Source organism: Scyliorhinus canicula, chromosome 18 (genome assembly GCF_902713615.1).
Source record: "Scyliorhinus canicula chromosome 18, sScyCan1.1, whole genome shotgun sequence".
NCBI classification, from domain to species: domain Eukaryota; kingdom Metazoa; phylum Chordata; class Chondrichthyes; order Carcharhiniformes; family Scyliorhinidae; genus Scyliorhinus; species Scyliorhinus canicula.
In genome coordinates this window covers 86,794,603-86,821,360 of record NC_052163.1, presented here as the reverse complement: position 1 = coordinate 86,821,360, position 26,758 = coordinate 86,794,603, and the positions used below count along the sequence as shown (strand labels likewise).

The window sequence follows — 26,758 nt, the reverse complement described above, 5'->3', positions numbered from 1 at the left end:
AGGGAACTCTGATTATTGTTTGGCACATTTTCCTCATGTTTTCCCAGGCATATTGGGCGGGATTCTCTAATTGCATGGCAGAGTGTCCACGCCGTCGCGTTTTACGACGGTGTGAACGGGCCACTGCCAGAACTACTCTGGCCCCTACAGGCCAGCACGGCGCTGGAGTGGTTCGCGCCGCTCCTGTATCACCGGAGTGATGTGCTTAGAGGGGAAATGGGGTGGAATACAGTGCACCAAGACACTGGAACAGGAGTCAATGGCTCTTGTACGCTGTGGGATAGAGGCTGCTGATTTTCAATCTGTGTAGCTGGAGGGTAGCAGTCCCACCTCGAATTCAGCAGGTTTTGTGTTCAAATGCACTTCAGGGATGCTCAAGAGCAGTGCCTAGCTGTCGTCTATTGGGTGTAACATTAAACTTAAGGCCCTATCACATGGATGCAACAGCTGACAAGACCTTTCTGGAAGAGCCAGGGGAGTTCCAAGCCAATATGTATGAAAAAACAATTATCTGATGATTAGCTCATTGCTGTTTGTGGGAGCTTGCTGATCACAAATGGCTCCTGCATTTCCAATATTACAATAGGGACCGTACTTCAGAAGTGAGTGCTTTGGGATGGCCTCAGGTTGTGAAAGGTGCTATGTCAATGCAAGTTGTAATGATCCTTCTCTTAACACTATGAGGTGTCATTTGTTAGTACAGTACTGCTTCAAACTGCACAACATATGACTTGTGTTGATTCCCCAGGGGATGGACAGTGCCTTGGGCCATGCGCAAGTTACCTCCATTAACTTCATTGCAGAATGCCCAGGTAAGCGGCCTGTGGCACTACCTGTCCCTGAGGAGGCAGTTTCTACGTGAACAAATTCTACCCCCTGAATTCTCACAGTGTTTTCACAGTAACATCATTGCAGTGTAAATGTGAGTCTACTTGTGACAATGATCAAGATGATCATTATTATTCTCATTCCTGAATTCAACCACTTTGCTCAGATACTGAATGGTCACAAAGAAACTGAATGCGATTGTTTGGATGAGAGGGGTTGAACCATGTCCCAATCTAAAATATATCAGAATAGCAGCTGTTACCAAAATAATGAAAGTGGAGAAGGGATATGAGCCCAGAGAATTACTCAATTTCTACCTCTCCTCCTCATCAGGCTCTGCCTACTTTTGTTTACACTTGAGAAGATAATGGCCCAGAATGACCTCTTTAATATTCGCAATTAGAAATCTAGGATTCCTCCATTGTCGATCAGTGACATATTCAGGTTTCGAAATTCCCTTGTGTCTGCCTCCCCCAAGCAGCCACATGCTGATGCCATGAGCAAAGCCAGCTGCTGCTGGGAGAGATCGAGTTTAAGGTGATATACAGGAAGCTCTCATCGGTATTTCCTGATTGAGATTAAGGCACAAAATACTTGGAGCAGGGTTCAGCTCAGTACTTGAAAACAGCTCCAGTTTTAATTACTTCCAGCTCGGCCCACTGCTCCAGAAAGGAGGGGACAATAGTGAGCGAGTGAACACATATTATCTTAAAGTGAAGAGAGTGAGATCACACAAGGCATTAAATAGATTGGCCGAAAGGGGCTGGTTGCACTTTTGGGACCATCTTGCCTCAATAGCTTCTAGAAGGTCATCAGAAGGGGAAGCAAGGTGTTGCCTTCAGGATACTGACCTGAATTTAGGATTTGGAGACGGGTAGAATGAGTTAGACATTGTCGCTGAATCACCAACCCCTCTCTGGGGCCATTAGATGTATTAGTTTCATCACAGTTGTAATGAAAGCGAACTGCTAGAACAAAACAAAAGTCTCAACTGAGTCCAGCTTAAAATTTTCCTCTTACCTAAAGTTCAGCTGTGATCTGCCACCACTCTGTTCTGTACAAATACTCACCCAAAGACAGTTTAAGGTGGCCAACACAGAATGTTTGGAAATCTTACTTCACTGGGGACCCCATGGCCCTCTTGAGCTGATGTCAGATCTCCAGTTGAAACTAAATGTTAATGTCCCTATTGATCTCTCTCTCTCTCTCTCTCTCTCTCTCTCCCTCCTCCACCAACTCTCCACAATGCCTTAGATTGGGAGTGGGGACATAAAGAAAACAAGATGGGATAAGCAATGCACTTTGTATCTCCTATAGCATAGAAAAGGAGCCATGTGGTTACTTGCAGTTGGGTTTGGGAGAGAGCCTCCACCACATCCTGATTTAGGCTCAAACCCAATCCGTGCCAGCTAATTATTTTTCTGTTTAATCTAGCCATCTGTTTATCTCTCCTTCAACATGTCTATCTGTATCTATTTAATCCATCCACCTGTCTATCTCTCCCTCAGCGTTTCTGTCTATCTATATCTATTTAATCTATCCATCTGTCTATCTCTCCCTCTTTGTTTTTGTATATCTACCTAATTTATCTGTCTATTCAGCAGTCTTCTCTATGTATTAGTTGTAACTATCTATTTATTTATCTGTCTATCTATGTACCTGTCTAGCACTTTATCTGCCTGTCTCAATATCTATACCTGTCAAGTTCCTGGTCTGTTGAGAATCTGTCGAGCTTTGTCTGTCTGTCATTTTTGTCTAAATGTCTGTCTTTCTATCTATTTTTCTTGGAGAACTTTCGTCATATTGCAAAGAACCAGAAGTATTAAATGCAAAAGGAAGCCACACTTATTTTATATGCTGGAATCAGAAAATGTCAACAACCCTGCAAAACACCTTCTCCAAATTAAACCGAACCCTGACCACAGAACTCATTCAGACTTCTTTCCCGCAGGGAGCGTATAAGGTGTCGCCTTAAACGTACAGGCCTAAACAGCTAAACATCACACCTTTCAACAACGCCATGGGAGCTCAGTTAGTGGAAATGTAGCCTGTCTCTGATCATCACGCCTCAAGTATCACACCGTCACGCTTGCAATGTGCCCTCCCTTTTTTAAGATAAGACTGAGAAAGCTGTTAGCTTTCCCAGTCGCATTTCTCCAGAAGTATTAGATTGTGAACATTGTAAATCACAATGAGAATTGATGTTGACTGCTCATTTTTGGATAAAATATATAAATTTGTCTTAAATATTTTGAAGATGCCAACGTTCATGATTTTAATTCCTTGGGCAGATTAAATTTATACAGGAAATGTGATTTTTGGATATGGCTTCACATCAGTTGTAGTTTGAGAAGCAAGTGGAGTTGTGTTGTCAGGAGAATTATTGCTCAAGGCCCCAGCACCTTGTTCCAGAGTCTATTGGTTCACATTGTTCATGTGAGTGAGATACTGGAAAGTGACAGGTAGGACTGCACCTGCAGCTGAGCTCCACTTGCCAAGATATTAAGTACCTTTTGCAAATGCTGTTTAGCTCTTACCTCCTCATTTTTTCACCTCAAGACTCAATGTCACGAACGATCTCGCAGAGCTAGCTTAACTCGCACATCGCCCAATTCTACACCCAAAGAGAAGCCCATCCTCTCTGAGATCCTTACCTTTGCTGTGTCCTAACGGCATGATTTTGGAATTGCTGTCCTCATTTCCCAATGACTCCATGGCTTGGTCCGGCCTACTTGAGTTTTCAAGCCTATGCAGAGGCCTTCTATTCCACTTCATCGAAAGACTTTAAGTTCTCCAAGGGAGTGGGGTTAGGTGGGAGATGGCAGGGGTGGGCCCATTTCCAGTCTGTGAATTCAATCATTGTGGTAGATGTAGGGAGAGGAATAGAAGTTGCCCATGAGAGATGTGACACTGCTCCCTCTCAGAGAACGAGACATCAAAAAGAATCACCCAGAATGTCATCTGCATGCCTTGTTGCAGTTTTACCAACAGCAGCATTGTTACATCTTGCACAAATAGTGTACGCTGTGAGATGTCGAAGGCAAAGAGGTTTTTATATGGAGGGATTAGAGAGGGAAGAATAAAAATAATTTCAATGTTTCCTTCACGACTAATTTAGATAAACGTTGTATTGATAGTACAGACAGGAAAACCATCTCGGTAAAATTCCCAGTCTGTGTCAATTCAACTAATCGCAATTGGAATAGCCATTGGGATATTAATGTTGGGCTTCTTACCCCTGGGCTAATGAGTGAGACAAAAATTAGACCCACCTTCTGCTTGTGTAGGGTGTCCATTCCTGTCCATACCTTAATAACAACTGAATCGCATAAGGAGAAGAGTGAGAATGAGGCATAAATTGTTATTATACCCAAAAATGTGGAGTCCACAAAAGGTGCTTGGAGTTCACATTTTTTATACTTTCCGGGGATGTGAATGTCATTGGCTAGCCAGCATTTTTATTGTCTCTCCCTGATTGCCCTTAAGAAGGTGGTGGAAGGGCAGCACGGTGGCCTAGTGGTTAGCACAACCGCCTCACGGCGCTGAGGTCCCAGGTTCGATCCCGGCTCTGGGTCACTGTCCGTGTGGAGTTTGCACATTCTCCCTGTGTCTGCGTGGGTTTCGCCCCCACAACCCAAAAATGTGCAGAGTAGGTGGATTGGCCACGCTAAATTGCCCCGTAATTGGAAAAAATAATTGGGTAATCTAAATTTATTAAAAAAAAGAAGGTGGTGGAAATGATACCTTATCAGGGCCCATGACAACTGGAATAACTTTGGAATAATCCAACTTTGGGGCAAGGTGTAACTTTATTTTTTCTTATTAAGATTCCGGTGTGCCTTCTCTTTCTTTCTTGGTCCTTTCCCATATTTTTGGCATCTCCAGTTCGATTCCAATCTCGGGTGACTATCTGTGTGGAATTTGCACATTCTTCCTGTGTGTGTGGGTTTCCTCCGGGTGCTCCGGTTTCCGGCGGGAATTTCTGTTCTCGGGTCAGGTGTGATGGGAAAATCCCACCTTACGTTTCGAAGAGTCAATAGCCCAGATGGGAATGAAATAAAGCCCTCAATTCCCATTTTAACTACATCTGAGACTCGCCTTGCCCGAGCATCTCCAGACGAAGAGTACTTTACAAACGGAGCCCCCGAACAAACCTTAGCGTGCGCTATGTTCTCTGGGTCGTGGAAAGTTTGTCATTATCTTTGTGTTTGTGTGAGAGAGTGAGGCTGACTGAGGGGAGCGAGGTGTAATAGTGTGGTTGCAATGTTGTCAGTGTTTAGGTCAGAGGTTGCAATGACTCAGTAGTGTTTCAAATTTGGGAGATCAAAGGTGAGGATATCGAGCAAAGGTGACTGCTGATGATTTGTTTTATCCATGAAATGTGTCGTGTTATTCAACACACGATCCAACTAATCCCTCACAAAATGGGGCATTGCTGTGGTGCAGTGTGGTCCAGGTTGGCAGAGCTGTTGGCATTGGACCGTTCCTGTCTAGCCCCCCTCCCCTCCCACCGTTTACAGGTTTGTGGAGAGTACAGGAATGCCAAAGACTTTTACACAGGCAGGCAATTCCCTATGGGTTTATTCAGAAACTTTATGAATGCTGGAATAGTCCGACTTGCAATGAGCTTGCTTGCTTTCTCACGCAGTGCAGTGATGTAAGGCAATGCTGATGTTTCTTGGCACAGTGCGAACATGCCTGAGATAGCAGTCCTGTGACAAGTTGCTGTAATTTTGTGTACGCGTCTCCCGCCATATGTGGGATAACCTAGTGGGTTTTCGGGCTCATTGATACTTCTCTTTTGCAGAGGATGGACGTGCGGAGGCCAGGGGGATGACAGGGGACCATTGACAACCCTTGATCGCGCACAGATGATTCAGCGATGCTCTGAAATCCCCCCCCCCCCCCCCCGTCCCTCTGCCCCGGCCATCACTCCCAGTAAACATTGTTGGAATCTCTCTTCTTAGTGACTAGAATAAAATTCAAAGCTGATGGCAGGATCTGCCCATTGCTGGGCCAATGTGACCTTTTGAGATTTGCCTCGTACAAAACACACCGAACAAAATGTAAAACTTGTAAAGGTTTGCTTGCGATTTGTTTGCCTCTGTTCCTGCTGCCTTTCCATGAGATCATGCCTTGCGTGTGAACTGCTTCCTTTCCAACGACTCTTGATACCTAGCTGATGCCCAAGGGTTCACTCTGAGCACTTCGCCTGTGAACTCGAGTAACCGTGGTGATCAGCCTGGGCCCATTTTCAGGAATCCGAATATGCACCAGAGTACAAAATCCCATTAGTCAAGTGGCAGGTGCAGCCGGGAGACAGAGTTCCCTTGTGGGCAGAGTTTGTGATCTGTTCTTCTCACATACAGTGTATGAAGACCCAGGAACGGCTGCAGACGGCAGCATCTTCAATTGCAGGCACTGATTTAACTGGCACAGCTTCATTAATAATGAACAGTATCTGTGGCCTAACTTAGAACACAACAACCTTCTTCCTCTTTGCCTTCCTCTAGCTACTGGTATTCCCTTTATACAGCCAAGCTGCTCTCTTTCTCTCCCTGGAGATAGGAGCAATATTTCCCATCTCCTCAAGTCCTCATTGCCTAGAACTGACCGCGTTATCAGTTTCAATGTTGCCCATTACATTCTTTACTCTTTGCTTAATTTTCCGACGTGAAACATCAAAATGCGGCCACTCGATTCTCAGGAGAGCCTTATTCTTCATCTGGGCGAGGAGTCTGAATTCCCCCTGAGATGCAATTGAGATCAGGAATCATCATACAGTTAAGGCACCACAGCAATGAAACTACTTGTGGAATTCCAGTGGGACTAATGTTTAATTTGCGAGCTTGGCATTTCTTTCTCCACTATCATAGCCTTTAAGCTTTTGAAAATAACTGAGTCACTTCTGGTGGTGGCCATTGAGCAAGCGGTTGCAGAATTGGTAGCTCCCACCCAAGGTGGCTTTTTCCTTTCCTTTCCCCGTGGAAAGGTGAAACTTTGGATGGAAAAATGTGTAGGAGTGCCAGAAGAAGCTGTGACTCCTCTGGTGTGGCTGGTGGATGGATCTGCAGACGAGGAGTGCATCGAGAAGAAGGGAGCTGGTGGAGCAAGAGAATCTTTGTGCACTGCAGGTCAAGATGGCGGAGGGCAAAGGGCCTGTACTGCCCGCCCAGTGGTCAACGGAGCAGCTGGTGGACTTCTTAAATGAGAAGTTTAGCCAGCAGAGAAGGGAAACCCTGGAGGACCCAGCCAAAGCGGTAGAGCTGCTCAAAGCAGGGATTGACTGAGTGGAGCAGAGGCTGGAGTCCCAGGGCCTGGCAATCCAGAAAGTGAAAGAGGCAGTGGGGGAGCATGAGGATCAGCCGAGATGGGGGTGATGCGGGAGACCCAAAAGAGGCTGAAGGAGAAGTTGGAGGATCTGGAGAACCGCCCCAGAAAGCAAAACTTGTGATTGTAGGGATGCCCGAAGGCATTGATGGAGCGGAGGCTGGCATATATGTGGCCAAGGTGTTGGAAAAGCTGAAGAAGGAGGGGGCCTTTGATTGGCCTCTGGAGGTCGACCGAGCACACAGGGCGCTAATGAGGAGGCCATAGGCGGGTTGGCCGCCAAGGGCAATGGTGGTGCGGTTGCATCGTTTCTTAGACAAAGAGAAGATTCTTCGGTTGGCGAAGCAGACGAGGAAGTGCACCGAGGAGAGGTACGAGCTGCGGGTATACCAAGAACAGGGCACAGAGCTGGTGAAGAGAAGGGCTGGGTTTAACCGAGTCAAGGCTGCCCTCTTCAAGAAGGGAGTGAGGTTTGGAGTGCTGGTACCGGGCCCGCCTCTGGGTGTCTTTACAGAATCGAGAATACTATTTTGGTACGCCAGAGGAGGCGATAGAATTTTTGAGAGACTGTGGACTGGCAGGGGAAGGAGGACATTGAACCTTGGAGGGAATGTGAAGAGGTGTTTCCTTTTGGTTGTTGTTGGAGAGTGTTTTCAATGTTGAGATGTTTTGTTGGGCTTGTGGCGGGGTGCTTGGGGAGCATCAAGAGTGAGTGCACCTTTTTCTGTTTCTTTCTTTCCTGAGGGAGTGCGGGGCGGGGTGGGGTGGGGGAGGACAGGAGTCGGGGAGGGGGGAGTGGTAGGTGGTTTGGAAGCCTTGGGCGGGGACTGCCATGCTGACTGGGCGGGCAAGTTAACTGGTTATGTGGTTGGTGTAGGGGAGGGGGATGGGTTGTTTGTTTGGGGGTGAGTTACTGACAAAGGTGTGGTCATGGTGGCGCAGTTGGAAAATGAGTGATGACGGTGGACATCTAAGGGTGGGCCTGGAAGGTCACGTGACACGGGCTGAGGCAAGCCTAAACACGGATATGTTTGATCGGAAGGGGTGGGAGGGCGGTGGGTTGTGGGGGGGAGTTACTGGGTTACGGGGATAGGGTTTGAGGCATGGGCTTAAGTGGGTGCTCTTTCCAAGAGCCGGTGCAGACTTGATGGGCCGAATGGCCTCCATTGCATTGTAAATTCTATGATTTGGGGTTTGTGGAGCTGAATGAAACAGCGGAGGTCATGGCCACCATGCTTTGGGAGGCGCTCATGGTGGTTCGAAAGGAGTTATTTTGATTCGGGCACACAGGGAAAAGGCAGAATGGGCAGAGATGGCAAGGCTGGTCACAGAACGTCTGAGGATGGGCAGGAGGTACTCCCCGGAGATAGGGTTGTTGCGGGAGAAGCTCCAGATGGAGCTTGGATTGGTGTCCATGGGGAAGGCGGTGGGGCAGTTGCGGAGATCCAAGGGGGCAATACATGACTACGGGGAGAATGCGAGCAGGATGCTGGCCCACCAACTTAGGAAACAGGAGGCGGCAAGGGATATTGGCAGAGTGAAGGATGCGACGGCAAGCGGGGTGCTGGACCCGGTGGTGGTGAATGGGGTGTTTAAGGAGTTTTATAAGGGGTTATATGAGTCTGAGTCTGAGCGGGGGGTGGGTGAATATGGCGGTTCCTGGATGGGTTGGAGTTTCTCAGGATGGACAAGGAGTTGGTGCAGGGATTGGGGCCCTCATTGGGTTGAGGGAGGTGATGGAGAGTATGGGAGTGATACAGGCAGGGAAGACCCCGGGCCCGGATGGGTTCCTGGTGGAGTTCCATAAAAAGTGTCGGGAGGATCTGGAGCCGTAGCTGGTGAGGGCTTATAATGAGGCTAGGGAGAGGGGGGAGCTATCACAGGCATCCATCTCCCTGATACTGAAGAAAGATAAGGATCCGGAACAGTGAATCCTGCCATCTGATATAATTGCTAAATGTGGATGCTATGTTGTTAGCGAAGGTGTTGGCTTCGCAAATTGAGGACTGTGTCCCGGGGGTGAGGACAAAATTGGGTTTGTGAAGGGGACGCAGTTGTTGGCAAATTTGAGGAGGCTGCTTGACGTGATTATGATGTGGAAGTTGCGATGGATGCGGAGAAGGCTTTCGACCGGGTGGAGTGAGAATATCCGGGAGGTGTTGGGACAGTTTGGGTTTGGGCAGCGGTTTGTGGACTGGGGTCTGGTTGCTGTATGGGGTGCCGGTCGGAAGTGTGAGGATGAACCAGATGAGTTCGGAATATTTTGGGTGGCAATGTTGGACAATGCAGGGGTGCCCGCACTCCCTGTTGTTATTTGCCTTGGCTTTGGAGCCATTGGCCAGGGCGCTCAGAGGGTCACAGGATTGGAAAGGGATTGTGCAGCCGGGGGCGGAGGGAGTCGAGCACAGGATTTTGCTGTATGCGGGACGTCCTGTTATATCTTTCGGATCCACTGGGGGGCACTGGCAGTATTATGGGGATTTTGGATGACTTTGATCGGTTCTCCAGGTACACGTTGAACATGGGGAAGAGCGAGGCATTCCCGATTGAGACCAGAGAACAGGAGAGGAGGTTGGGGCGTTGCCATTCAAGATGGTTGCAAGGTTTTGGGGCGGTGCCAGGCAGGGATTGAGTGATTCGGGGGGGGGGGGGGGGGGGGGGGCAGCTTTATGAAATTAGAGGAAAGAGCACCTCGGTGCCCTTGAGCTGGCATGAACAACATTGGTCAAATGGTCTCTTTCTGTGCTGTAACTTTTTTATGGTTCTACAATGAAGGGTTCTGACAGAGTTAGAAACTTGTTCCATGGGCGGACGGGCTGGGACTGCAGGATAAGGTGCTGTCGAGGGAGGGAGTAGGGGCAGGGAAGCTGTCCGAGGTTTACAAGGAGCTGATGGACTGGGAGGGAGCCATGATAGGAGATGTTAAACGGAAGTAGGCGGAGGAGCTGGGGGGGGGGGAGCAGTGGAGGTCGGGACATGGAAGGAAGCTCTGCGGAGGGTGAATGTGTCCTTATCGTGTGCAAGGCTCAGTCTTATCCGGTTTAAAGTAATCTACAAGGCGCATATGATGGTGGCACCGATGAGTACGTTTTTTGAGAGGGTAGAGGATCGGTGTGGGCGGTGCGCGGAGAGGCCTGTGAACCATGTGCACATGTTTTGGGCGTGTCTGAAACTGAAGGGGTTCTGGCAGGGGTTTGCAGATGTAATGTCTGAGGTGTTGGGGGTGAAGGTGGCCCCAAGCCCAGAGGTAGCGATATTTGGGGTGTCGGAAGGTCCGGGAGTCTAGGGGCGAGAGAGGCTGATGTTTTGGCCTTTGCCTCCCTGATAGCCTGGAGGCAGATTTTGCTTGGGTGGAGGGACTCAGAGCCGCCGAAAGCGGGGTGTGGGTGAGTGACCTTGTGGAATTCCTGAGGCTGGAGAGGATCAAGTTCATCTTGAGGGGGTCGATCGATGGGTTCGCCTTCTGTTCTTGTTTGTTGTGTGATTATATAAATAAATGCCTGAATAAAATATTTTAAAAAGAGAAAATAATTGAATCAAAGCTTCCGCTAAGAAGTGGAGAGGGAAATTTTGGATGGGCAGGTTAGTCATTCACCCAATGGAATTCCATGGGGTGGTTTCAGAGTCATTTGGTCGATCCTTCAGGTGAATGAGTTGCAGTTTGTGACAGGCGGAGACTGGCAAAGGCAGCAGTGGAATAGCAGAATATGGGCGTAACATAGGCATGTGTAGGGCTCCCTTCTTTTAACCATTTCTTGTGGTCTCACCAGATCCCTGAATCCTCTATGATTAAGGGCAGCACGGTAGCACAGTGGTTGGCACTGTTGCTTCACAGCGCCAGGGTCCAAGGTTTGATTCTCGCTTGGTTCACTCTCTGGGCAGAGTCTGCACGTTCTCCCCGTGTCTGCGTGGGTTTCCTCCGGGCGTTCCGGTTTCCTCCGACAAACCCAAAAGACATGCTGTTGGGTGAATTGGACATTCTGAATACTCCCTCTGTGTACCCGAACAGGCGCCGGACTGTGGTGACTAGGGGCTTTTCACAGTAACTTCATTACGGTGTTAATTGTGACAATAATACAGATTACTATTATTATAAAATGCACCTAATTCCCTCAAGAATGCATTTACACCACGCATTTCAATGTTGGTTTCCCTGGCAGCTTTACAGTCCTTTGGGTGACACACTGCCTGATTTCTTTTTGTTCTGAACATTAAAATGATCTCTCCCGGGACTCTGAGACTCCGGGCTTAGCAATTTGGCGAGAGTGACTTTGTTCAGTCTCAATCTCCCTCAGCAGTGAAAGTTTTGTGTAATGAGGCTCGTTCTTTGTTGTCTGCTGTGAAGTTCCTGGGGCCGCTTGCAGAATGAGCTGTCTTCGAGTCGTTGGACGGAGCTTGAGGCAACAGCTAATGACTTGTTATTTTGGAGTGATGAGCAAGCGGAGCACGAGGCAGAGGGGTGCACAAAACCACATTCCGCCTCTGCAGTCACTAATGCCGTGATTCAATCCATGAGGAATTTTTTTTTATCAATGCTTACACACAAAGGATCAAAATTGGCAAACTAACTGACCAGAACATTAGAAAAACAAGTGAATCTTTGTGATCATGGGCCTTCTCCAATTTGAGTTATAGGGAGTATTTGTTAGGCTTCGAGTTATGCGCTGAAACACTGCATCTGATGCTTTGTACTCGTGCTTCTTTCCCACATGATTGTTTTTAAAATGTACATCAGCTTTACCTTTCCAACTGCGCTCCTCTACTCCTTGCCCCCCACTTCCCCCCTCCCCTCCCTTGCTCCCCCCCACTCTTGTTCGATCAAGGCTTGGTTAGTAACATTTCAACCTCATTCAGAAGGTTGAGGGTTCAAATTCCACTCCTGAGACCTGAGCACAACATTTAGGCAGATTCTCCATTGCCAACACTGAGGGAGTGCTATCACTATCTGAGGTGCTGCCTTCCAGATGAGCATTAAACCATTGGTGGCACAGTGGTTAGCACTGCTGCCTCACAGCGCAGGGACCCAGGTTCGATTCCGATCTTGGGTGATTGTACGGAGTTTGCACATTCTCCCAGTGCCTGTTTCAACCGGATGCTCCGGTTTCCTCCCATAGTCCAAAATGTGTAGGTTAGATGGATTGGGCATGCTACGGCATTCCCGGAAGTAGGTCTTAAACCTATTTAAGACCAACTCACCCGGGATACACCGGCCTCCTTCGATTCTCTGGCCTCCCCAGAAGGGCTGCAGCCAGGCGCCAATCGGTGCTGGTCCACAAGAACACAGACCAAGCGGAACGGTACCCGGGGATCACCCAGGCCATTGGAGACCCCTGGTGGTCAGGGCTAGTGCAGGATGGCCCCCGGAACATGGGCACCTTGGCACTGTTCAGCCGGCACCTTGGCACTGCCAAGGTGCCCGGGTGACACTGCCAAGCTGGCTGGCGTTCTGCCCGTGTGCCAGGGTGGCTGTGCAAGGGTGCCAAAGTGCCAGGTGGCACTGCCAAGGGTCAGGGCCTGCGGGGGGCCATGCCAATGAAAGTCAGGTGGAGAGGCAGTTTGAAGGGTGGGGATGTGCAGGGCAGGTAAGTAAGGGTCTCTGGGTGGTCAAGGCTTAACGAGTGGGGTCCCTGGAAGGAAGGGGTACTGTAAGGGGGCTTGGCTGGATGCCTGAAGAGGGGGCTACGCAGGGACCCCATAGTGGAGTGTCCTCCCTTTGGGGAGGGAGGTGGGGTAGTGTCCATGTGTGTGTGTGTGTGTGTGGGGGGGGGGGGGGGGGGGACAACATTGTAGAAGGGTGGGGCGTTTGGAGGAGGACTCACAAACCCACTTCGAGATTGGGGCACCCTTTCAAAATGACAGCCCGATCTCCGAGTTCAGCTCCCCAGTGCTAAAAAAATTCTAGTGGGCTAAACAGGTGAGAAACGTCCCAGGACCCCAAAAAATGACTTGTCATTGAGTAGCGAGGGGGAACTCGACAACAGAGCCGGCGGGAAACTCCCTGGAAAACCCGCCACAAATTTTTTGGGAGAATCGCGCGGTCGAGTTGCGGGGATTGGACAGAGGAGTGGGCCTAGGTAGGGTGCTCTTTCAGAGGGTTGGTGCAGACTCGATGGGCCGAATATCCTTCTTCTGCAGTGTAGTAATTCAATGGTTCTATGGCATCTTCCCTCACAGGTCAGTGTAAAAGATCCCATGGCACTGTTTCATGCGAGTCCAAGGGTGTCCTAGCCGATGTTTATTCTTCAACCAGCCTCGAAAATCAGATTATCAGCTATTCTATGTCATTTCTTTTGTGGGTCCTTGTAGCATGAGTCTTTTTTTAAATTCATGTAACGTGGGCGACGTGGCTGTGCCAGCATTTATTGCCCATCCCTAATTGCCGTTGAGGGGTCAGTTAAGAGTCAACCACATTACTGCAGGTCTGGGTCTGGAGTCACGTGCAAGCCAGACCAGGTAAGGCTGGCAGATTTCCATCACTAAAGGATATTAGGGCTTTAATGACAATCAACAATGGTTTCATGGTCATCATTAGACTTTTAATTCTAGATTTCTATTGAACTCAAATTTCACCATTTGAGTGCAGCATTTGAACCTGGGTCTCCAGAACATTACTCTGGACCTCTGGTTTACTAGTCCAGCGACAATAGCACTATGTCACCGACTCCGTACACTACAAAGTCGGTCTCTTTTCTTTCCCTCTCTATGCGTCTCTGTCTTTCTCACCTGTCTCTTTGAAATAGTCACTCATTTGTACTCTGTAGCACGACCGTGGCTAAGTAGGCCAAAATGGGCAATGTCTTGAAAGAGAGGCGACGATGTGTGATGGAACAGAATAGGCTTGTGCTGCTCTACGCAATTAATGATTCAGTCCACTGCTGATCGCTCCACATTATACCGTCCACTTCACCACCCTGACCCCACACCACCCTGCACCTGGGGGACTCTTGATCTTGCTTTCTACACAGATCATGTGTTCATTCTTTTTACTGCGGGTCCCATAGACCAGGATTGCACTCATTCTTTTTTTTAAAAAATTCTATTTTCCAGTTAAGGGCCAATTTAGCGAGGCCAATCCACCTACCTTGAACATCTTTGGGTTGTGGGGGTGAGACCCATGCAGATACTGGGAGAATCTGCAAACTCCACATGGGCAGTGAACCAGGGCCGGGATCGAACCCGGGTCCTTGACGCTGTGAAGCAGCAGTGCTAATCACGGCGCCGCCGTGCCGCCATGGATTGCACTCATTTAGTTGCCTTCAATTCTGAGCTCCCCAATTTTCTTCAGTTCGCACGCCATTGACGGTCATCGCTGATGGCTGCCAAGGCCCTAAGCGCTCCATCTCTCTATTGAAGCCTACTTCTTTGACTAACTTTTGTCACCTGTCCTAATGTCTCCTTATTGTCTGACAAAATCTGAGAAACGTTTTTGGATGTTTATATTTATTTATTTATTTTTTTTTTTTTCATTTTTTTTTTTTAATTTTTAGAGTACCCAATTAATTTTTTCCAATTAAGGGGCAATTTAGCGTATTCAATCCACCTACCTTGCACATCTTTGGGTTGTGGGGGTGAAACCCACGCAAACACGGGGAGAATGTGCAAACTCCACACGGACAGTGACCCAGAGCCGGGATCGAACCTGGGACCTCAGCGCCGTGAGACTGCAGTGCTAACCCACTGAGCCACCGTGCTGCCCTTTGGATGTTTATATGACATTAAAGACACTATGCAAATGCAGGATGTTGCTGTTCCTGTAACCTTTAACAGCCGCAGCTGTGAAGAGGACCAGATGAGGTAGGCCATTTGGCTCCTCCTATCCCAGCAGACCGACCCACAGTCAGTTGTTTTCTAAGTGACTGAAGCGTTTCTCCCCACCACATGTCCTGTAAATCCATTCCCCCTGCGGATCGTTCCTCATGGGAAGGGTTCAAACCTTTTCTCTCTTCTTTCTCCTCACTCGCTCCCAGCATGTGCACCCTCCACCCCCCCCCCCCCCCCCCCCCCCGCCCCATGAGATGGGTTCACTTACAGCGTGGCCCCAGTTCAAGCTCAGGTCTCAGAGGTGCAGAGTTCTCCACCTCATCTCTCTCAGTATAAGCAAGGTCTGATTATTCCAGTGGCAAATAACTGCTCTGCTCGGAGGGCATTTGGAATTAAAACAAAAATAAGAGAAGGTGGTTGCTTGAACTTCTGACCAGGCTCTGCCAAGTTGATAAACTGCCAGTTGAGTAAAATAACCTGACAGGCAGTGGGATTCGCTCTTCTGTAGCTGTCTGGCCTCCCGAAAGCCTGGTCTCTGAAAAAACTTGTCTTCCATCCGCAGTAAATTCCAACCCATTGTTCTGTCAGATTCACCGTAACTCTGAGTGACTAACCGGCATTATCTGTGATGTGCTAAATTGCCTGCTATGTTCCTGCTTAGTTGCTATTTTTCTTCAGAAACTCCCACACACCATCAGCCCTGTAGCCATTCAGCATGTTTCTGGTAATCGCTAAATTGCATAGTGTTGATGTGCTCAAAAGGAAGAAGTTGACTGGGGTTTTCTTTAACACTGTGTATTTTTTGTTTTCCATAAGTGGTGGCATTGTTAATGCCCCATATCGCAGATGAAGAAAAGCCTGAGGCAGCTATGTGCTGGGGCACACCAGGGCTGTGGTCACTTTTATTTTTAAGATGTAAACCATATGGAACGTCTGTCAGAGCATTTCTGTGCTATGTGATTCTCCATGATTGTGACCTGAGAGATGGGATTCCCTTCCCCCCTTCGCACCACACAGCCCCATTTTGACCCCAATATTTGAGTGACACCTTGGATGGGATTCTGCAATAATGGGGCTATGTCCTCACACCGGCGGGAAAACTGGCACCAACCACTCCGGCGTCAACAGCCCCCGAAAATGATGAATTCTCACCTTTCCCGGGGGCTAGATTGACGCTGGAGTGGTTCCCCCAGCTGCAGCCAGTGCCGAAGGGCCGGCTCGCGTTTGTGCATGCGTGGAACGGCCGGCATGATCTCTGGCATGCACCGAACGGCTGGCGTACCACGCATGCGCAGAACGGCCGGCGTATTTCCGCGCATCTGCGGGAGTTCCCTTCTCTGCGCCAGCCCCTGGGCAATACGGCGGAGCCCTACTGGGGCCGGTGCGGAGGAAAGAAGGCCCCCACGGAACCAGCCCGCTCGCAGGATCGGTAGGCCCCGATCGCGGACCAGCCCGCCCGCAGGATCGGTAGGCCCCGATCGCGGACCAGGCCACTGTGCCCCCCCCCCCCCCCCCCCCCCAAGGGTTGGATCCCCCCGCAACCCCCGTCCCCTCCAGGAGCGCCCCCGCACACTTACCTGCCAGGTCCCGCCGTGTATGAGGTGTGTAATTCATGCCGGTGGGACTGGGCAAAACTTGATGGCCACTCAGTCCATCGGGGCCGGAGAACCAGAGAATCGCCGGAGGGGCCGCTGTCAACAGCCCCCGACTGGTGTGGCGGGAATTCCGCCTTCCCCCGAAAAAGGATTCACCACCCCCCCCCCGGGGATTCTCCGACCTGGCCCTTGTCCTAGTTGGTAGCATCTCCTTTATTGGTTTTGCGAGTTTATGCCCCCACACTAGCGCTTTGAGTTCATAGAATCTCTACAGTGCAGAACGAGGTCATTTGGCCCATCAAGTCTGCACCGACCCTCTGAAAGTGCACCGTACCTCGGCTCGCTCTATCCCTATAACCCTACCTAACCTTTGGGCAATTAGGCACACTAAGAGGCAAGTTAGCATGGCCAATCCACCTAACCTGCACATCTTTGAACTGTGGGAGGAAAGAGTAGCACCCGGACGAACCCCATGCAGACACTGGGAGAATGTGCAAACTCTACACAGACAGTCATCCAAGGCCGGAATTGAACCCGGGTCCCTGGCACTGAGGCAGCAGTGCTAACCACTGTGCCACCGTGCCACTCATACTTACACCCATTGAGAAATCAAGTACAAATCGGCCAATATAAAATTGGGAAGGACAGTGGAATGAGCAGTGGCAGCTCGGAAATTATTGGAGATGTTAAGCAAACACTTTGGAGAACAGTGCCCGATTTAGACTTAATGCAGAGAAGTGGAAGGCAAAGTCGGAAGAAAAAAAGCTGGTGACACACTGTACGATTGGTACTTGGAGCTGTTAATCCTGCAGGATAACCCTGTGTTCCCCCGCATTTAAAGATTCATCTCCCAAGCACTGCTGCCAGCAACCTGGGAGAAAAATTGGAGGAGGATGTGTTTAAACAAATGCTGTAGTTTTCCAACATTTGTTGATCACTTTAGTTATTAAAGCATGGGAGATGGGGAGAAAATGCTGTTTGACTGGGAGGGATCATTGGAGGCAGGGGAGCGTGTGGTGTGTGTCACGAAATACACCCGAGGTGGTCACCCTTCCCTTCTGAGATAAGAGCTGGATAAAGCTGGCAGCCACGCCATGTAAAACTCCTCGCATTCCTGGCATAAACGGCCAGAGAATGGATGGGTCCATGGCCATGCATGTGCACGGTGATGACCTGCAGCGGTCGCGTTGTACAACATGGCTCCAGCTGTGTGCGGACCCGGCCGGCCAAATGGTGCCCTCCCCGGACACTGCCTGGACACCCCTCCCAGTCCCCCCAGCCCTCGTTGGAGACCCCCCTGTCAGCAGCACATCTCCCACCCGACTGCCGGTGCTGGATACAGTCCGCAGCTGCCACGCCGGGTTTATGAAAACTCAGACCACACGTGACCCGCGCGGTCGGGCACTCAGCCCATTAGGGGCAGAGCATCAAGGAAGGGCCTCAAAGCATCATGGACGGTGGTGCGCACCTCGATGACGCCAACTTAGAGAGGCGGGGCATCCGAAAAACAGCACCGTCCCCGATTCGGTCGCAAATGGGCATTCTCCACCTGATCGCCGAATACGGTTTTGGCGTCAGAGAACGGAGAATCCTGCCCATGGTATCTGCAAAGTGATCCAACTGAGGGATGTAAAGTGGTTCAGGGAACGTTCAAGGAAAATCGGGATAGCATTCCAAATTGTGAGAGTAGCACAAGGATGCGTGTGTTCAAATCAAAGGAGGAAATTTAGAACCAATATCAGGAAATACTTCTTCATAGAAAGGATGGCCAACTCATGAAGTGGACTTTAAGATAAAGCAATAGAATCATTAAAAAAAATTAAGTGCTTCAATGGGGAGAGCTGTAGAGACTTTGTTGAATGTTTTCATTGTCTGTAATTATCTTGTGCTCTGGTGATAACCTGGACTTACAGATCAGTGAGGACTGCAGGAACGCTGCATTGCTGGAGGTACATAGAACATAGAACATGCAGTGCAGAAGGAGGCCATTCGGCCCATCGAGTCGGCACCGACACACTTAAGCCCTCATGTCCATCCTATCCCCATAACCCAATAACCCCTCCGAACTTTTTTGGTCACTAAGGGCAATTTACCATGGCCAATCCACCTAACCTGCACGTCTTTGGATTGTGGGAGGAAACCGGAGTACCCAACTGAAACCCACGCACACACGGGGAGACCGTGGAGACTCCCACAGACAATGACCCAACGGGGAATCGAACCTGGGACCCTGGCGCTGTGAAGCCACATTGCTGTCCACTTGTGTTACAAGTAAGGTGCTGTGGTTTTGGGCGAGATTTGAACTGAGCGCGCGTCTGCTTCTTCAGTTGGGACGGGAAGAAATCTGTGGAACTATCTGAAGAACGGAGTTCTTTTTATGTCCTGGCCAGCATTCTTCCCTCATGAAATATTGGTCAAGTCCGGATCAATTGGTTATTCCACCTGTTTCTGATTATGGGGCCTTGCTGATTGCAAAATGGATGCTGCATTTGCATATATAACAATAATGCATCTCATAGCGGTTCTGAAATGATTTGAGATGTAGAAGTTGGTGACATGGATGATTATTGTCATTTGTTATTTTAGTATGCTGCCCTCATTCCCTGAAGACACTCTTTGCTGCCATTTCATGGGCAGTAGCTGACGCCCATGTTACCGCATTCACATGTTGACTACTCAGACAGTGAGTCTGAACTGAGAACAGCTGAGGCGGATCTGTTTGTGCGGGGTTGGCTCGGGGTGTGGCTGGTGGGATGGTGGTGGTGTGGGGAGGGCAGTTACTGGGTAACCAAACTGTCTGCCGCTCTTCTGCTATGTCCGTGGCCGAATGTCCTTTGAGAGAGACCATGCGATGTCCATTCTTGAAACCTTAATGCCTGTTGGACACCGCAGGGGCCGGGTGCCTCACTTGACCCCATTAAATACATTTTGATTTATTGTTTTAAGCTTAATTTGTGATTCACTTTTTGTTTAAGGCAGTTTCCCTTTAAGGAACTATCCCTTTAATTTATCCCTCTGTTAATTTGATTTTGTTTACTTAGTTTTTGTCAGACAGAATAGTTGGACATAAGGGACGAACTGAGCTTCATTTTTCCGACCAACCCCTCCTCCCTTCACCTCACAGGTCCTTTGACTCGGTTCTCCAAGACCCAGGCAATGCCCACCATGGTCTAAAAGATGGGACCACGAGGCATTCCGGCACTAGGAGCGACATTTAAAAGTCCCGCTAACGAGCCCCAACTGGGCGGACCTTTCCCCGTTCACCATGGGAGCTGTTATTCTACGAAGCCCATAGGGAGATCAATCAGCCATCCCTCGTATGCCTCACGAGTGTTATCACAATGCTCTGATTCTGTCCATTACCAATGTGACTACAATTTGAATGTTCTTAATTGACTAAAAGCACTTTGGGTGTCCTGGGGTTATGAAAATTGCTTAATATATAAATGCAAGTCTTTCTTTCTCTACACTTAGTTCCACTGGAGTCATATATTTCACTCATGGTGGAATTGTGTGTGTGTGTTTTTTTTGGGAGGGCTGAAAGGACAAAACTAGGGTTTTATATTCCCCGTGTGGATCATGTCGAGCATCAGAAAATAATCCTGAAGTGGTATTGTATGAGAAATAATCCTGAAGTGATCAACAATTCACAAAGATTTGTTGCCTCTGGCAGATGAGCGACCACTGAGATGTGACTCCCTAAGCAGTCGTATTTCCTCCCCCTATTCCTCTCTGTCAGGAAAGCCCAGTCAAAAGTGGTGAATTTGGGTACAAATGGCCACCTCCTTTTATAGAGAGCTGTGACCTCTATCGAGCGCGAAGTTCCCCTCACGCGTCAGCCCCCCCCCCCCCCCCCCCCCCCCCCCCCCCCGCCTTCTGAGACCTGGAATTCTTGCCACCCTATTCAACGGAATTGCTGTCTTCTGCATTTTCCACAGCGAGCGGTCATTTGTACATCGGTTGCACGAAAATGATTAAAAAGCTTTGCTATAAAAACCAGAGAGGATAACTGTGTAAAAACTGCAGTGAGCAGAGCTGCCTTTGTGTCTTGAAAGTCTGAATCAGCAATAGTGCAGTCGACTGTTATATGCCTGTCAGCAGCTTTTTTTTTCTCTGCTTTGTCTCCCCTGACCTATATTGTGTAATGGAGACAATAGGAGTGAGGTCTAAAAGGGAGAAATGCGCTTGAAAGCGGTAGGCAGGTTGTACATCTGGGTGTTTTCCCTCTGGCTCTGTCCGCTCTTCGGGATGCGTTGTTCAGAGTGCTGCCTGCTGTACTGCCAGCGCAGAGGGTAAATGCTGTACATGTGTAGGAATGCACTTACAGATCCCAGAAGATTCCAGCTTTGATGCTGATGGTGTTTCAGCTAATCTCTTGACAAGATGCTTCAAGTATATCGATTCGCAATGGCCCCTCCCTTGGATACCGAACATAGGAAGAAAGAAGGTGGGAGGAGCATCCATGTGTGTGGATATCATGGACCAAATGATAGAATTTGATTGTGATGCTCTGCATGGCCAAATAGCCCATTGACTCTCACTGCCTCAGTTCCAACAAGATTTTCAGGTACTTTAATGATGTGGCTGAGTGCTACTCTTGCCCATGGAATGCCACCATAGTGAGAACTAAAGACCTTCAACAGTAGCACCTGCTTCTGATGTCACTTGGTAACACCTGCTTCTGACTTCAGTAAGACCAGGCACCCCAGACACTTCAGCATGTAATCTCGACTGGCTTTGAAGGATAGCTGCACTGTCGGACTCACACATTGGATACAACATTAAACCCAGACCCCACTCTGCCTGTTCAGACCCAGCAAATTTTCCCAGTGTTCCAGATGTGAGAGTACCTCAACAATACTGAGCTACAGCCATCATCTCTGGACTGATGTGTTCACAGGGGCCCTTTATGATGCCAACGTGCCAGGTCAGCGCCAGGACAGGGCGGCAGGAATTCTTAGCACAGGGCGAATCCACAAACTTACGATTGAGGCAATGCAGTCACTTTCATGTGCTTCTACTAGGAGAACTTAGCCCCTTCCTATCACTTCTCTTTCCTCGGCCTAACCTGTGAGGCATGCTGAGATTCTTCCTTCCACTTTTTTTCCCTTTATTCGTCACTGGCAAGGCCTCTGCTGCCCATCCCTAATTGCCATTGAACTGACTTACCTGCGTGGCCATCCTCGTAACCAGCTGGGTTGCATATTTCAGTACAGCACGAGGTAATATTTTCACTCTGAGCAAATGAGGTATCTGTGCAGAGCCATCACATCATTAAGAATTTGAGAAAGCCAGTCAGCCGCCTCCACTAGCATTCAGTTAGATCCTGGGCGGTACGGTGGCACAGCGGTTAGCACTGCTGCCTCACAGTGCCAGGGACCCGGGTCCAAAGCTAGGTGGGGCTACAGGAATGAGGCCTGGGTATGGTGCTTATTTGGAGGGTCGGTGCAGACTCAATGGGCTGAATGGCCCCCTTCTGCACTGTAGGGGGTCTATGATTCTATGAGCTGCAGCTCAAATCCATTAACCCAACTTAACTCCATAGCTCTCGACACCCTCACCGAACAAATCCATCTCCATCTTGAAACCTCTGATTGCCTCAGCGTCCACCGCCTCTTGGGAATGAGGATTCCAGACATCTGCTGTCCTTTGCGTGAGATAGCCCTTTCCGATTTTCCTCATGGATTCCTCTTCCTGGGCCAAGTGGCACATGAGGCAGACAAAGCCTGTCTTTATGTCTGAATCTTCCGTCCTCGCCTGCGGCTGGGACCATAATCTGGGTTTCACTTCACACCAGCACAGCACCTTGAATCCCAACCAGGATCCCACCTGACACTGCAGTGAGACTCCTTGGGAGAGGAAGTGTTCCTCTGCTTTGCCAAAGTCAGTTCATCCCTTAACACAGTCATTTTTATTATTGGTCTGAAGCCGAAACACTGGCCAATATTTATGCCTCACCCAACATCTCCAAAATAGATCACCTAGTAATTTATCACATTACTGTCTGCGGGAGCTTGCTGTTCACAGATTGGTTGCTACATTTCCCACATTATAGCAGTGACTACATTTCAAAAGAACGTAATTAGATTTAAAGTGCGTTGGGATATCCTGAGGTCCTGAAAGGCACTAAAGGAGTGTAACTCAGGATTGTAAGCGTGGCCCCATTTTGATTTCTGGTATGTTGGTAGGGGGCGAAAGTTAGCCCGTGCTGCCGGGTATTTTCCGGCTCTGCTTCAATTTGGTACTTTTGGATCTTTTAACTACCACTGGAACTGTGCGATGAAAGGCTCAAACTTCAAAATAATCCCAAGAAACAGCACATCACGACATTGCAGCACTCCCTCAGTACTCAATCACATATCTGTCGTGGGACACGAACGCAAGACCTTCCAGTTCCAAAAAAATGAGTGCTACCAACTGACTCTGGTACAGGGGTGGGTAGAGGGCTGCCTTGTGGTAACTGGCAGCGAGGGGCTGCAGTGTCCCTGGTCAAGATTGAAATGAATTATTTAATAAGGTGAACAGCCCTGCTGTGAGCAAATTCCCATAAGTGCCGGTCGCCTTCCAGTAATCCCAATTTTATTATGGGAAATGGAGAATTTAGTGCAATGAAGAATCGTCTCTCTAATGCAGATCATCCCGGAAATTAATACTGACTGCTGCGGCGGTTGATGCTTTCAACCAGTTTGGAAGCAGCATTAGGCTGATGAATATGGGGAACTGAAATCAGATCCATCGCTCATTAGAGCTCTGCCATCTGGCTGATAGGCAGGAAGTGCTCAGCTGATTTTTCCCTCCCCCCTTCGAATTTAAAGGGTTCCGGGGGCGGGGAGCTGGTGGGTGGGGGGGGGGGAGGGGGTGTGTGTGTGGAGGCAGAATGCTTCAAGAAACACGGAGCCTCCTCCTAGTTTCTCGGCTCTGTGATGCATCTCCTGTAGGGGAGGGGAGCGTCAGAGGCCTGAAACCCTGCCAAGATATGTCCAGAAACATTCCATCTCAAACACGGCACATGAGAAATGTTTTTGAAGATTGAAGCTGGTGTTTCAGAAAGTCGCTGTTCATCATCTTTTGCCAGTTCCTGCTGTGCCAGAGTTGTGGAGAACATTACAGATGGAGCCGCGTTCTCTTGACTGTACCCGGGTGAGTCTGGCCTAGCTCCTCACAGTCGCCTGTTCAGCTACAGTCGATACTTGTTACACTCCAGCAGCGTCAGGGCATATGAGTGGAGAGAGGAGGGGCGTGAAGGGAACACTCGGGGAATATCCAAGCTGTATTATGCTGACATGACAGGGTATGGAGTTGGCCACTTCGGACTGAGATAAGAAGAAATGTCTTCAGTTCGTCGGTTCTAGAGCTTTGGAATTCTCTACCTCTTTTGATTGCTCAGTTGTTAGCTGCATTCCAGGTGGAAATGCATAGCCTTTTAGACACCAAAGGAGTCAAGGGTATCGAGATAAGGTGGGAAAGAAGAGTTGAGGTAGAAGATCAGCTTTGAGGGACAGAATGGCATACTCCTGTTCCTGTTTCTTATGTTGAATATTGCAAAGAAAGATTCAAACAAAATCAAATGTGTGGGGTTTCCATTTTTTGTGCAGAATTGAACTGTGTGTGTTTTGGGAGAAGGGGAAGGATGGAAGGGAAAGATCTTGGCTCTTTGTTTACCCCTTGGGGTCAGTGAGGGACAAAGAGATGAGGCTGAATTTTCTGAACCAGTCCCAGATGGTGGAACAGTCACTGACCTGGGAATTCCATGGAGCCACCCCCTTTAGTTGGCATGGAGACAGGTTCACTGTCCAGTTTTGGCTGGCGGGCAGGTTCCCGAAGCTGATGAGTCAGTCAGAGACCCTGTCCTTCTCTGAAAATCCTGCCCTGGGAATGTGACTGGGAAGAGAAGGACGCTCAGCAGAGAGTTAACTCAGAGCGGCAGAGATCAACTTGCAGCACAGCTGGTCTGTGCTACCGTGGAGACTGATATCGGAGTTGAATAGAGGGTAAATTGTAAGAGCCGAGAGTTCTCGGGAATTTGTTGCAAGTGTCTCAGTGAAGTTTTACACAGGTTCTGTGCCAGAGTTTCAAGGATTAGTCATTTTGTTGCCCTAACCTCCTCCCCTCCTCTATCAAGGATGCTGGCTTCCGCTAGGGTGTATTTCCACAGAGCCCAGCACCCTGGGTGTATCCCTTGAACGTATGGACCAATATTCCATCCAGGATTGCCAATTCTCTGTGACTGTCCTGAAGTCACCAGAATTAAAGACGTCCCTGAGCAACTTGTGGGGCTGGTTTTGCACAGTGGGAAAAACAGCTGGTTTGTAATGCAGAACAAGGCCAGCAGCGGGATTTCAATTCCTGTACTGGCCTCCCCGAACAGGCGCCGGAATGTGGCAACTAGGGGCTTGTCACAGTAACTTAATTGAAGCCTACTTGTGACAATAAGCAATATTATTATTATAAATCATTGGAGACATTAAAATAAATGTACTTTTTATTTTTCTTTGCCTACTTTCATTTACCAGTGATAAAAATATTGGAAATGGAAGGAAGGTTGTTTTGACTGACAGCTGAGAACATCCAATCAGGGCACAGAGAGCCAATTCACCATCAAGTTGGTGTACTGTTGGCTAGGTCAAAATCCTGGAGCTCCCTTCCTAACATCACTATCGGTGTACCTACACCACAGGGGATGCAGTGGTTCAAGAAGGCAGTTCATCACCACCCTCTAAAGGGCACCTTCTGAAGGGAAGGCAGTGGTGTAATGGTATTGTCATTGGACTAGGAATCCAGACACCCAGTCTCTGGAGACGCTGGTTCGAATCCCACAGGTGGTGAAATTTGAATTCAATAATAGAAAAATCAGGAATTACAAGCTAATGATGACCACATTGTTGAATGTTGTAAAAAAAACAAATCCACTTGATTCATGAATATCCTTTAGTGAAGGAAATCTGCCTTCCTTACCTGGTCTGGCCTACATGTAACTCCAGACCCACAACAATGTGGTGAACTCTTAACTGCTCTCTGAATGGCACAACAAGCCACTCAAGGGTAGTTAGGGATGGGCAATAAATGTGATGCCCGCACCTTAGAATCCCAATACAGATAAAGAATCCCTATAGTGCAGAAGGTGGCCTTTCAGCCCATCAAGTCAGCACCGACCCTCTGAAAAAGAACTCTAGCCAGGCCCAGTTTCCCACCCTATCCCCCATAATCCCACCTAACCTGCACATCCCTAGACACTAATGGGCAATTTAGCATGGCCAATCAACCTAACCTGCACATCTTTGGACTGTGGGAGGAAACCAGAGGAAACCCACCTGTGCGTGGGGAGAATGTGCAAACTCCACACAGTCACCCAAGGCTGAAATCGAATCCTGGTCCTTGGCACTGTGAGGCAGCATGGTGCCACCTTGCTGCCTTCCAACCATAATTCTACTGTACAGGGGGTTGATGTTGGTGGCATCACAGATTAACGTAAATCTGGATTGTCATTAGATTCCAGACTAACGTTTTTCTTTTTCTTTCTTTGACAAAAGGTCATCTGGACTCGAAACGACAGATGCTGCCAGACCTGCTGAGATTTTCCAGCATTTTCTCTTTGGTTTTTTTCTTTCTTTGTTTGTCTCTGTCTTCCACCCTGGCATTTCCTTCCGCCCGTGTCTTTACTTAGAGGGACAGAGAGACAGGGAACTCGGTTGTAGATTAACCCCACTACCGCTGGAACTGAGCACAGACTGGTTGGGGATTGAAGTTGAGACCTATCAATCTGTGGATTCAGTGCTTTTAACCAACGAGACTATCAGAGATTTTCAGTTTAAAAAAAAACACCTGAATGTGTTGAGTTACAGTGGAAAAGTGATTGACTGTAGTTAAGATTGAGGCACTGGCTACTTTGTGGAAAACCTTCGGAGTAGCAGCACAGCTAGTCAACATGAGAAAGTGTTTAAAAATGGAATTACCTGATTGGCTGAGGTGGCTGGTGTTAATACGGTTTCGTGTTTGCGTTCTTACATGGGCCATTATAATTACTCTTCCAATCTGGGTATTTTAAGAGCCCTCCAGCTGATTTTCAAGTTGTTGACCACAGTTTCCACTTTGAATCAAATGTCGGGCCTTTTATCCGAATGTGTTTGGCCATTGTAATGACATCACTGTCACTACGGTAACTTGTGTTTGCTTGGAAAATGCTGAGTGCGCATACTACCTCAGGTTTCTGAATCTTAACGGTTACATATCCTGGGGACTGAGTG

General features: G+C 48.7%; 1 protein-coding gene across 36 annotated transcripts in view; it reads left to right on the top strand.

The window, feature by feature from the left end:
* Positions 1-26,758, top strand: part of LOC119952981 (receptor-type tyrosine-protein phosphatase S-like) — a 561,150-nt gene that overhangs the window by 130,572 nt on the left and 403,820 nt on the right. The window contains exon 1 of one of the 36 annotated variants that reach the window (XM_038776667.1): positions 23,449-23,654. The exons of the other annotated variants lie outside the window; for them this stretch is intronic. The gene's annotated coding sequence lies outside the window, so the exon portion shown is untranslated. Of the gene's footprint in view, positions 1-23,448; positions 23,655-26,758 lie in introns of those variants that run through there. 36 annotated transcript variants of the gene reach the window in all.